The sequence below is a fragment of the Papio anubis genome, chromosome 2, assembly GCF_008728515.1.
Source record: "Papio anubis isolate 15944 chromosome 2, Panubis1.0, whole genome shotgun sequence".
Classification (NCBI taxonomy): domain Eukaryota; kingdom Metazoa; phylum Chordata; class Mammalia; order Primates; family Cercopithecidae; genus Papio; species Papio anubis.
This window is the reverse complement of record NC_044977.1, coordinates 76,199,288-76,212,718: the sequence shown is the minus strand read 5'-3', so window position 1 is coordinate 76,212,718 and position 13,431 is coordinate 76,199,288. Positions and strand designations below refer to the sequence as shown.

Here is a 13,431-nt window from a genome sequence, read left to right as displayed (position 1 = left end):
AAGTGGAGAATTTAATCTGTTTACATTCCAGGTTATTTATGACAGGTGAGGACTCATTCCTGTCATTAAAAAAATTGCTTTTTGGTTGTTTTGTATAACCTTTGTTCCTCTCTTTCTCTCGTCTTTGCCATTGCTTGTGGTGGGATTTTATTTATTTATTTATTTTTTTGGTAGTGGTAACATTTGGATCCTTTCTCTTTCTATGTCTGCTCTAGCAGTGAGTTTATATTTTTGTGTATCTTCATGATGGTGGATATTGCTCTTTTGCTTCCTTAATAAGCACTTTTTTTTTTAGGGCCAGTCTAGTAATGAATCTCCTCAGGTTTAGCTTGTCTAGGAAAGATTTTATTTCTCCTTTATTTTTAAAGGATAGATTGGCTGCATATATTATTTTTGGCTGACAGTTTTTTTTTTTCTTTTAGCACTTTCTCACATTCTTTCTTTCATCACATTCTCTCCTGATCTGTAGGTTTCTGCTGAGAAATCCACTGTTATTCTGATGGAAGTTCCCTTATGTGTGACTTGATATTTTTCTCTTGCTGTTTTCAGAATTTTCTCTGTCCTAGACTTTTGTAAACTTTCTTGATTTTAAATTTTAAGGATTTCAAAAAATTTAGAACCAACTGGTGTCCAAATAAAGTATGTCACAGGGCTGGATATGACTGTGAGTTATCATTTTCAACATCTGGTTTTATTTATCATATATGTTGAAATAAAAACACAACTAGAGAAATACATAAAAACAGCAAGAACTATTAATAGTTGTTCCAATGTGTGCACGTGTGTGTGTGTGTTTTCTTTTTTTGATGGAGACTTGCTCTGTTGCCCAGGCTGGAGTGCAGTGGTACAATCTCAGCTCACTGAGACCTCTGCCTCCTGGGTTCAAGAAATTCTCTGCCTCAGCCTCCTGCGTAGCTGGGATTACAGGCACCAACCACCATGCCTGGCTAATTTTTGTATTTTTAGTAGAGATGTGGGGTTTCACCATCTTGACCAGGCTGGTCTTGAACTCCTGACCTCATCATTCACCCACCTCAGCCTCCCAAAGGGCTAGGATTAAAGGTGTGAGCCACTGCACTGGGCCCCAATGTTTATTTACTTGATCAAATCATTCTGGTCCTTCAAAATGCAATATAAGCACAACCTCTTACTAAAAGCCTTTCTAGACATACCCTCCTCTTCCCACTCCTTCATCATTCCATCCCATCTGCCACCTCTGTGGTCCAAGCCATCATAATATCTTCTGATTATGGCATAAGACAAGACAGCTGCTAGAGCTCCAGCCATCACATCTGCACTCCAAGGAGCAGGTTAGGGGAAGGAAGAGAAGTGCGAAAGGGCCTCCTTCCAGATGAGGCAGTCCCTCTCAGATGACTTTCAGAAGCTGTACCCAAGAACTTCACTTACTTATATATCATTGTCCAGTCCTTGCTGCAAGGGAGTTTGGGATACATAATCACATCATTAACTGAAGTAAAATCAGAGATCTGTGTAGAGGGGAGAAAGGTTATTAGGTGGGCAATTAGCATTCTCTTCCATGACTTGTTTTCCTGTTTTTATTTTTTTACAAATACGGGAACCACTCAGACTGCAGTCTTTCCCTCTTACTCTCCCAGAGGAAGAGAAGAATGGTTATCAATGGCAAATAGCAGTTGCAGCAGAGCAACACCAAGAGCTGGCTTTTCAGTCAGGAGCAGACACTGTGTCTCCTCATGGTTTTTCATGCTTTACACATTCAGAGAAACTTCTCTAGTAACAAACTATAGAAATGATTCCTGAAAGTATAATCTTTCCCTGCTTTTACTGTTGTCCCCTGCAATTCATTCTACAAACAACCATTGTTTCTAAATCAATTATGCTGTGTTTCCCAATTTAAACATCTTTAATGGCTCTTATTGTCTTTATGATGAGGCTACAAATTTTAGTAAGACCTAGAATGCCTGTGCGACTTAGCACTGTCAACCTCCTTCCTCCTCCAAGTCCCATCCCTCTTGCTCTCGTTCTTAGCTTCACCTACACTGGCATTACTTCAATTCTTTGAATACGTCAGGTTCTTTTTGTCCTTTGCACAGGCTGTTCCCTCTGTCTTAAACTCTCCGCCCCCAACTGACTGATACTGCCAAGTGTTAGCTGAAATGCTGCCAGGTGTCATCTGAAATGTCATATCCTCAGAGAGGCCCTTCCTCACCATTTCAGTCAGAGCACCTCCTCCCCCAATCCTTCTTGGGCTCTACATTCTCACTAACAACAGTTCAGGACACTGCGTTGATGTGTATGATCACTTCTGGTGGCCAGTCTTCCTCACTCGACTCCATCTAGGGTAAGGACAGATGCACTGTTTGGTATGCCTGGCATGCAATCTAGTACCTGACAAATTAGAGGCACTCAATGAATACCTATTGCCTGAATCTCTAAAATAAGTAGTATGTTTGGTGCTATGGTACTTAAATAGGTAAAGGGTATATGAGACTCAGTTAAACTGAGGATATAAATCCCTAGTTGTGCAGGATCTGATATAATCCTAGATTCATAAGTTTTTGTGCTGGGTCTGGGGAGACGCCCTCTCTCCCCAAACACAGCACAAAAACTTACGAATCTAGGATTGTATCAGATCCTGCACAACTAACCACTTATCAATACCTAAAGTCACCCCTGCCTTTTTTTCCTCCTTTATTCTTATACAGAATGAACTTTCTAGGCTTTCCTAGTTCAGCTGTTCTATGCTGGGTGATGAATGTGAGGTGCCTGCTCCTTTATCCTCAATTCAGTTATGTGCATTAATTAAGCATAAATAATTGAGCATTGGGTGGGGGAGAGGGTACCCATTTGTTTACATCTTGGGATGTAGCTCTATTGCTCTAAAAAACAAAAATAAACAAATACAACCTCATTAAAATATTTTCCTTTAAATCTTTGCCCCCAAAATGCAGGAAAAAAAAAATGGGAAGGGAATTCTCAAGAGATGTTATCATGTAACTTTATCTGAGGATGCAAACTGAAGGTGAATGGAGAATACATAAACTAAAGAGCTGGCAATGTTTGCAGCTTGAGCAGGGAGAGGCATATCAATTATTGATACTTTTCCTTCTCTAGATGTGTGTGATTCATTCCATGCTGGCTCTAACATATGCAGGGGAAAAGAAGAGAGAAGAATGTTAAGATTTTCTCACTGGCCAGAGTGCTGATGCTGGTTTTCTGCTCCAATTAAAGTGGGACCTTGAGAGTGTGGGGGTGATACTCTTTGTCCAGATGAACTTTGGCAAAGTGATGGAGGCTGGGAGGCCCAGATGTGTGACCCAACAGCAGATGTCAACACTGGGATGGTCCAGCTGAGTGCACATTTATGCCTTTCCTTCTCCAAGGGAGACCTCAGGAGATAGATAGTATCTCACAGACTTACACCAGATGCTAATCAGATTATATCCAGATGCTCTGTAAACATATGTCAGCAGTTGAAAAGACCTACTCTAATTGAGGCAAAATTACTTTTTCCAATGCTGTAGGTAAAATGCACAAGTAAAAATGTAACTCTGTGGTTCTTTAAATACACCCTAAGGTACTTTTTCTTTAGTACACAGAAAGCCCAGGTTGAACAAATATTGCATGTGCTCGCAAGAAGTCTGTTGTAGAGAAGAGTGGAGAGAGAAAGGATGTAGGCAGCCTTTTCAGCTCCCTCTGCTTACAGATGCAATTTCTTAATGGTTGAGGATTCTATCATCCAATTTGAAAACTGTGCTTTAGTAAATGCTCTTTCTTTCTTGCTGATTGAGGAGCTCCTAATGTTAACAGTATAATTTATTACATACTGAAGAATATCCAACGTGTTTTCTTATGTATTTAGTGCAGAACTTGTGTTTTTCAACAAATGCATCAACCACCATTTGTTGAGGGCCCACTTTATGCACTGGGCAGTGAGGAAACGTCAGTGAACAGTGTCATAGACAGCTGTGAGCTTTCAAGGAGCTCACAGTGTCATAGGGGAGGCAGAGAAGTAAACAGGAAATTACGACACACGTGGAAACACCATGATGGAGAAAGCTTAAGATGCTATGGGAGTATAGAGGAAGCTCGCCAGATGCAGTCTTGCTATGGGAATGGCTGAGAAAGCTTGAGGAGGAACAGATATAGGCTGAAGGGGCTGAAGTAGAGGTGAGGAAATGGAACCCTTAAGACATGAAACATGCCACACAAGACTGTATCAGTGGCTATAAATTACACAAGTTCTGATTAGAAGACAAATAACTAAAACTGTGTAAAAATAGCATGGGCTTCCTGAGAAAACCCCAAGTTCCAATATTATTAGAGGTATGCAGAGACCAGATTAGCAGTTTGGGAAATTATAAAGAGAGATTTTTGTCCTGGGTGGGAGGCCATACCAGCCAGCTCCATAGTGCCAACCTCAGAGCCAAGCCAAATTTCCAGAGGTAGAGTTCAGAAATGTGCATTTGTTTAAAAGCTTCCAAGTTAGTCATCAGGCAAATCAAAACCACGGTAAGATACCAGTTCACTACCATTAGGTGGGAGAAGCCATTAAGATGGTTATTTTTTTTTTTTTAAAGGGAAAACCACAAATATTGGTGAGGATGTGGAGAAACTGAAACCTTTGTGCATTGCTGATAGACATGCAACATGGTATTGCTGCTGTGGAAGCTGTGTGGTAGTTCCACAAAAGTGAAACATAGAATTACCAAATGTTTCAGCCATTCCATTTCTAGGTATATACCCAAAGGTATTGAAAGCGAAGATTCAAACATATTTGCACATCCATGTTTGTAGCAGCATTATTCACACACCCAAAAGGGGGAAAAAACCCGATTCCATCAGTAGATGAATATAGATAACCAATCTGGTGATATAGCCATACAATGGAGAATGATTCAGACATAAAAAGGAATGAAGTTCTGATATGTGCTATGACATAGATGAACCTTGCAGACACTCTGTTAAATGAAACAAAGACACAAAAGGACAACTACTATATGATTCCACTTATATGCAGTATCTAGAAAAGGCAACAGAAAATGGATTAGAGGTCACCAGGGGCCGGGGTGGGGAATAGGGAGTTATTGCTTAATGGTTACAGAGCTTCTGTTGGGGTGAGAAATAGGTTTGGAAATAGACAGTGGTGATACAACAATGTGAAAGTACTTAATGCCACTAAATGGCAGGCACACTTAATAATGGTTAAAATGGTAAATTTTATGTTATGTATATTTGACCACAATTTTTTTTAAAAAGACAAAAAGCCCTCTGATTTTAAAGTAGTCAGTCCACAGAGCAGTTAAACAATTTTTTTTAATTTTTGATTTTTGTGGGTACATAGGTATATATATTTATGGAGTACAGAAGACATTTTAGTACAGGTATGCAATGTAAAATAATCACATCATAGAGAATGGGGTACCCATCCTCAAGCATTTATCTTTTGTGTAACAAACAATCCAATTGTACTTTTATTTTATAATGTACAATTAAATTATTATTGACTATAGTCCCCCTGTTGTGCTATCAAATACTAGGTCTTATTCAGTCTATTTTTTTTTTTTTTTTTTTTTGCGCCCATTAACCATCCCCACCTCCCTCCCCCTACCCTTCCCAGCCTCTGGTAACCAACTTTCTATTCTCTATCTCCATGAATTTAATTGCTTCCATTTTTAGATCCCACAAATAAGTGAGAATATGTGATGTTTGTCTTTCCTTACCTGGATTATTTAACATAATATAATGACCTCCAGTTCCATCCATGTTGTTACAAATGACAATCTCATTTTTTTATGGCTGAATCATGCTCTGTTGTGTATATGTACCACATTTTCTTTATCCATTTATCTGTTGGACACTTCAGTTGCTTTCAATTCTTGGCTATTGTGAACAGTGCTGCAATAAACATGGGAGTGCATGTAGCTTCTTGATATGTTGATTTTCTTTCTTTTGGGCATATACCCAGCAGCAGGAATGCCGAATCACATGGCAGCTCTGTTTTTGATTTTGAGGAACCTCCAAACTGTTCTCCATGGTGGTTGTATCACTTTACATTCCCACCAACAGTGTATGAGGGTTCATGTTTCTTCACATTTTCATCAGCATTTTTTGTTACCTGACTTTTGAATAAAAGTCATTTTAACAGGGGTGAGATGATATCTCATTGTAGTTTTGATTTATATTTCTCTGATGATCAGTGATGTTGAGCGCCTTGTCGTATACCTGTTTGCCATTTGTATGCCTTCTTTTGAGAAATATCTATTCCCATAGGGCAGTTTTGGGGAACCTCTGGACTAACTTATAGAGCTTACAGTTCTAGATGTTTCACAGGCTAAAAAAACCAAAGCAGTCATATGGTTTCTCCTGCATAGGGCAAAGGCAGGTGCAGATGATGTCACCATCACTGTCAACCAGAAAGACCCTGAGCTGTGTTGTGTAAATATCTGCCTCTTAAACAAAAAGACGCTGTAGGATTATAGCTAGCTACCTGTGAGCACAGATAAGCTCCAAACCTTTTTGATATCTGCCTGAGTAAGGGGCTTCCCTCTGATAAAAAACAGTTAGTGAAATCCAAGGTCTTTCTCCAGGACAGGTGGCAGATGGGGGTGTATTTCAGCTCCTGTTGCCCGCTTCCATGGATCACTTATGGGTAATTTCATTTCTTAGGGTCAGATAGAAGCCAACACACGCCAGCATTCCCTTCAGTAGATACTCCAAATTTCATATGCACATAGGCACCTTGAATCTTCAGATTTGCACCAATCTCCCAAAAGTGGGAAAGGAAGAACTGGGTGCAGCTCAGTGTATTCAGTGTCCTACCCTGAGTTCTCTAAGAAGCAGAGCATGAGACAAAGGCTTGAGTGCCAGTAGGTTTATTTGGGAAGTGATTCTGGGGAGGAGGAGTCGGGGATGGGGATGGGGATGAGCTTCACAGGGAAGAAGAAAAGACTAGGTATACTAAGAGTTGTTACCTAGTTGGACACATCGATGGGCAATAAATAACCCCATAGAACATTTTGAGAAGCATATAGCTGAGAATCCAGAACAATTCATCCAGGAATTGAAGGTGTATCAGCTCAGTTCCCTACTGGTAGGAATGGCCTCATGGGCATTCCATGCTTTGGCTTGAGTGTGCAAGGAGTCAGAGCTGACCCAGGACAGGAAGCAAGAGGCAAGTAGTCCCGGGCCAAGACCCAAGAGAATGCATTGTCAGGCTGCACCTACATGAAACTGAAGGCTGGGTTGACCTCAGGGGCATATTAGCAGGTGCAGTAAGAGGTAGGGCCAAGGTGATGTGAAGTGGTATACAAGAGGGGTGCAGTGTAGTAAGAAATAATCCTGCAATTCTAAGCAAGTGTGAGACTACTGCATGGATCCAGGGTCTTCCCAGGGACCTCCAAAGGGCTGCCCACGAAGCTCCAGACCAGTGTATAGACATGTCTACAGTCAGGGGGAAAAAACAGGGGTTTGATGGGGAGAAGAGGCAATACTGCTCGTAAGAGGGTAATTTTTACTTGTTTCATTTATAACTTCAACTCCTGCAAACCACAGCAAATTAAACAAAAATAAATTTTATTCTTTTCATTATCCACTTATCCCAGAAGGGATTCCTTTCCCAGAATTTCTGCTTAGTTTCTAAAATTAGAAGCACTCATTTGCTCGAGGTGGTTGCAAATTTAGCTCAATGGTTCTCAAAGTGTGGTCCCAAACTAACAGCATCATCACCTGGGAACTTCTCAGAAATTGACATTATCAGACCCTACTCTAGACTCTTTGAATCAGAAACTCGGCGGGGTGGGGCCTGGTAATCTAGTTTAATGAGCCCCCCAGGTGATTCTGATGCATACTCAAGTTTGAGAATTGCTGCCTAGAACACTAAATCCATCACGTGCTCTCAGCCAGGTTTTTAGGACTTTGAATTAGAAACATGGGCATGAAATAACAAATCAATCTTCACTTTTATATCAGCAAACACTAAATATGCTTGTATTACATTCCTAGGACTGCCAGAACAGATGATCATAAATCGGGTGGCTTAAAACAACAGAAATTTATTCTCACTCAGTTTTGGAGACCAGATGTCCAGAAAGTGTCACCAGGGCCACCGTCCCTTCCAGGGTTCTAGGGGAGCATCCTTCCTTGACTCCTCCAGGGCTTCTGGCATCCCATGACTGTGGCTGCGTAACTCCAAAGCTGCCTCGTCTTCTCATGGCCTTCCCCTCTGTGTGTCTCTGTGTCTGTATCTCTCTCCTTTCTCTTATACCACCAGTCATTGGATTTAGGGTCCACACTGAATCCAGAATGAGCTCATCTGGAGATGCTTAACTTAACACATCTGCAAAGGCTCTATATAAGGTCACATTCACAGCTACTGTGAGGTTAAGACTTAGGACATATCTTTTTGGGGATCAAAATTCAACCCACTACAATGTCTAACATGCAGGAATCCAACATCTTGATAAAATTCATTATTAGCCTTTTTTAAAAAAACAGATAAGCAAACATAAAATCCACAACCACTTGATCACTTTTTTCTCCTCTGTAGGCAACACCAACAGAATCATATGTAACTAGGATGTCTATCTACCAGCTTGGTGTACAAACATTACCACTCCACACTGATGTTGACTCCTTGTCCCTGACTGCTCAAATTAGCCCCTGTCCCTCCCTCACCCCATATGCTAAAGAAACATATTAATTAATCACACCCAATGCCTGGTTGCTTACAGGTGATGCTTGCCCCAGTGAAGCTGAAGGTCACAACTACTGCTTCAAATACTCACTGCCCTGGAAACCGGCCGCCTCTGCTCCAAAGCAAGGGCTTGCTATGTGCTGACCTTGCGTCCCAGGCTCCACTCCTGCTGCTTGTTCCAGTGTCTTGCTCTCTGTCTTCTTCCAGTCTGACTGCAGTGGGGTTGGCAGGGGTAGAGGAGGGAGTGGGGATGTGGGTGAGGGTCTTTTCTCCCACATTACCGAAGCATGGCTACAGGCTCTCTCAACTTATGCATAAGCCCAGACATACTCCAGGTCCTCCCACTGAGCCAATTCCGTATTTCTGTGTGGCACAGGGCCACCCAGCTGGTACAATTCCAAGGGGCACCATTCACATCATATTCTCTGAGAATGGTGCCCTCACACACCATACACAACTACAGCTCTGACATAGCCAGGAAACTGATTCCTCCCATGGAACCCCTTAATGCCTCTTGGCTTGACTCACCTCCAGCCTGACTGTGAAGAAAGTTCTCTCATCCCCCAAGAGTGACTTATAGTCCAAGTTCACCAGTAATGGGGTCATCCGTTCCCTTCAGGGAAAGCTCCACCCCAGGAAGACAATTCCCAAAAGCTCTGACATTCTAAGAGATCCCAAACTAAATGCTATTCAAGCTTGCCCAATCTTATCATCCTTGTTACAAGTATAATAATTAAAAGACATTTGTAGACATTACAGTGTTGGGAACAAATATAGCTTTTTAAAAAAGGAAAGTAAACTTACGTGCTTGCCAAGTCTCAATCAAAAGGTGCCATATGGAAATGGTATAAATATGATTGGCCTCCAGCACCGGCCGACTTTGAATCTCCCAGGGGCCCACAGATGGGATGCCACATGGATTAGATCCAAAGGCTTGGTAATTTGGTCCTCGTCCTTTCCTAGACAGTTCTCGCTGGAAGAGAGTGAGAGGAAACAATATGGTGTTCCACTGGAAAATAAATGGAGGCTTGTCTGTCTGCAGTGCAACCAGAGTTTCAAAAAAGACCTCCTCTTCTCCCACCACACTTCTAAACTAGCCCCAGCAGAGCTGGCTCCCAGGTGTAGAGGCGGGTGATGAATGTCACCTGAAAATAAAGAAGCTGACTAGGAGTGAGGGCAGGAAGGAGTAGTAATCAGAATCAACCACACCGGCCCATTTTATTTCTTGCCTTAGCTAGGCCTACTAGAGCTTCATTTGTACCCACTCACCTCTTAGTAAAGGAGCGCTTCTCTTTGCCTCTCAGGTGTCATACCTTTTTCTATCTGGGGCCTAAAGAGAGCAACAAAGTGCTCACGTGCACACAGTTGTCAAGGGGCGGAGCTAAGATCTACAATGTGAACAGTCGGAATCTGTGGCATGGTCCCCTGGAAAATGATCCCGGGCTCCCAGAAGGCCACAGCTACTGAAAGAGACATCCCATTGAATGCCAGCAAAATACTCTCCCTCCTGGTTGGTTCCAGGTTGTTCTTCCCATTGCCCATCTTCAATAGTTTCACCACCCTGCCTCTTTTCACCACTCTTTCCAGCTTTTCTTCCCACATCTTCCCATCTGATGCCGAATGTCCTGGGCAAACACATGGAACACTTCAGGATCTCAACTTCCCTTGCTCAGATTGAAGCCAGTTTCTCTGACCTCAGGATTCAGGTTTTTTTTTTTTTTTTTTTTTTTTCCTACACCAAAATTATACTGCATATTGCTGCCAGGGTAAGCTTTCTGCAAAACACATTGAATCCATCTGTGCTCCTGCATAAGAAGCTTTGAGGCTCCTCACTGCCCAGAAAATGAAGCTCGAGCTCCTTTGCATGACACCCAAGACCTTTTGCTATCTACTCATCTATCTCCTCAATCTTGTCTCCTAGAACCTGGGATCCAAGCCACACTCAAGTCACAGTCTTTTCTGAACACATCACAGCGTTTTATGCCACTGAACTGTCTTTTCACTCCATCTCTGCCTGCTGAACTCTTACACATCCTTCAAAAGAAAGTTGAATACTTCAAGAAATCATTATGTCTATTTCTCTTGTTAGATTGACTGATCAAGACTAGAGCTATATCCTTTTAAATATGTCTGCTGCCCAGTGCAATCGCTGGCACACAATAGGCTCTTCATGAGATTTTATTAAGAAAATTTTACTGAGGACCTACTATGGGTCAGGCTCCCTGCTAGGCCCCAAAGGCATAGAAATTTAATAACCAACACTCTAAGGATGCTCTTTGGGGCAAAATGAGGAATGTCCTCTCTTATATCACAGAATTCTCACTTTTTATAATTTACTCACAGCACCTAAGATATGTATTAGTGGTAATACATGCATGTTTTTCCAGTCACATATGCCTCATTCTAGCCACAAGCTTGTTTCTAAGAAATAGGTAAGTGAGACTGGGTTCAGTGGTTCATGCCTGTAATCCCAGCACTTTGGGAGGTCGAGTTGAGTGGATTGCTTAAGCCCAGGAGTGTGAGACCAGCCTAGACAATAATGGCAAAACCCCATCTGTACAAAAAGTACAAAAAAATTAGCCAGGTGTGGTGGTGTACATCTGTAGTCCCAGCTTCTCCAGAGGCTGAGGCGGGAGAATCACTAAAGCCAGGAGGCAGAAGTGGCAGTGGGCCAGTGGCAGATAGCACCACTGCACTCCAGCAGGGGTGACAGAGCCAGGCCCTGTCTCAAAAAGCAAACAAACAACAACAATAAACCAAAAACAAACAACAAACAAACAAAAAACAAAAAACCCAGAAATAGTAAAAAAGTGAAATTTTTATAAAACTTTCACATAACAAGCCCTTAAACCAAAAATGTTGTTGGTGGACTTATAACAATACATTAAATCTATCTGCTTTGGTAGATACATATAATTCCTGAAAAAAACAGATCCTTACAAATGTGTAGCAAGTGTATCGTGTGTGCGCACACATGCATGCATGCAGGTGTGTTATTAACATTCTTTGGTGTACAATGGGGCAGGTTGTGGGTCCAATTATGTTCCCAGGATCCAGGTGCAGCTGAATGTAGAACCTCTACCACACAGGTGTCATCCTTGGCTACTTAATTGTTAAACTACTCTCCTTTGTGACGGCAAATGATGGATGCAAGAGAGAGAAGGTCTATTTACAACCAACTTTTCTTTCTCATGATATTGCCTCAGAGAAGAGAGTAAGAGGAGCAAAATTAAATATTCAATAGAAATAGTAAAATGGAATTGATCTGCCTACACAAAATATAGATGATTCCCTTAATTTCACTCCATTGAACATGATCTATACAAAAATTAATAAACACCTACTGCTTAGAAGTCTGCTCCTTAGTGCAATCATTTGAGAAGGTTATAGAATATTCTAGGCCCAAACTAGAAATGGGCTTTTCCCTTGCTGCAGTCATAATTGTTGACAAAGACCCATTTGGAGAAGGCAGGGAGATATGTCCTATCCAGATTTCAAACTTGTAGACCTATCAGTGTTGGGAACTGGAGGAGCCTGTGTCCTCCCTCTTCTTTCTTTTCCCTCTTCCCTGTAGCTGACTCACACTCTCAGCTGAAATCTGCGTTCAGAATGTTCTGCATGCTTGCCTTGCTGAAGGTAACACAAAGCCTCCTTTTCCAAAGCACTGTCAACATTTTGAAGTGTTTTCACTCATTATTATACCTGTTATTTACCTGGATGACCTAGCAGACAGAAAGAAGCCTTTGCTGTCCCTTGTGGGTCATGGGCACATGTTCAAGGCAGGGGAGGAGGCAGCAAGAAGAGGAAGAGGCCCCAGGAAGAGAGCAAAGGAAGACCTGGAGATCCCCCACATCCCTGCTCCTTGGGATCCTATTTCTTTCCAGGCTTCTACAGTTTGTTCTTTACAGGGCACTCTACTCCCCACTCTAAGGATTTTATTTGCAGCTTGCAAAGCTGAAATCTTTTTTGTGCCCTGGGTTGGTGTGCCCTGGGTTATGATGCCCAGCTCTCAGCCTCAGCCTTTTAAAAAACAATTCACTTACAGGATTGTTTGGATGGCATTAATTTGCAGAACAAAGAGCTGGGAAGAGGAGGAGGTGGAGGAGGACTGCCCCGATGACGTCAGGAAGACTTCTCTCTGGAGAGCGCATGTTTCTGGGTGACATGTATCTCCTGGGTGAGGTTGGGTGTACTCAAAATACTGGCTGAGCATTTGAGAGGCCACAGAGGTGCAAAGGCAGGACTGGAGACTGGAGAAAATCTCCCTCCATCCCAGCTCCTTAAGGGTGGTCAGCTTGTATTTACAGCTGTTTGGTGACCCTAGAGGGGGCTGAGGGAGGAAAGCATGGCCAGGAGATGGGTCATTAGCAGCTGTGCATTTGTCCTGCTGCCCTTCTGAGTGTTGCTCAATGCTTGGATACTGCTCTGTGTGGTCTCATGCAGTGCTCTGAGCAACAGATCGAGGAGGAAGGAAACTTTTTTCTTGAGTCCTTTGGCCAATTCAGTGCTGACTTCAGTTAGGACTGTTGGGAGCATTTCTCTAGAGACGCGGTGAACCTTTTGAAAATACTCAAAAGTTCTGAGCTCCTGGCTGAGGACGTTTAACACAGGGCAGGTTAGCAGTTCATCTCCAAACCACCCATGATAGAAAACAGCAGGGAGTGGACCTAGGAAGAGATCACGAAAAGCTCTCAGAAGGAAGCAGCACAAATGCTCATTTCTTAAGAATGAGGTTGGGCAAGGCAGGAGGGTAGGAA

The 13,431-nt window shown here is 42.3% G+C and overlaps 1 non-coding gene across 1 annotated transcript; it reads right to left on the bottom strand.

The window, feature by feature from the left end:
* Positions 1 to 1,578: 1,578 nt before the first annotated feature.
* LOC116274080 lies at positions 1,579 to 1,791 on the bottom strand. Its single transcript, XR_004182551.1, has one exon. It is a non-coding gene; the product is annotated as a small nucleolar RNA U3 (small nucleolar RNA).
* Between the last annotated feature and the right edge of the window lie 11,640 nt (positions 1,792 to 13,431).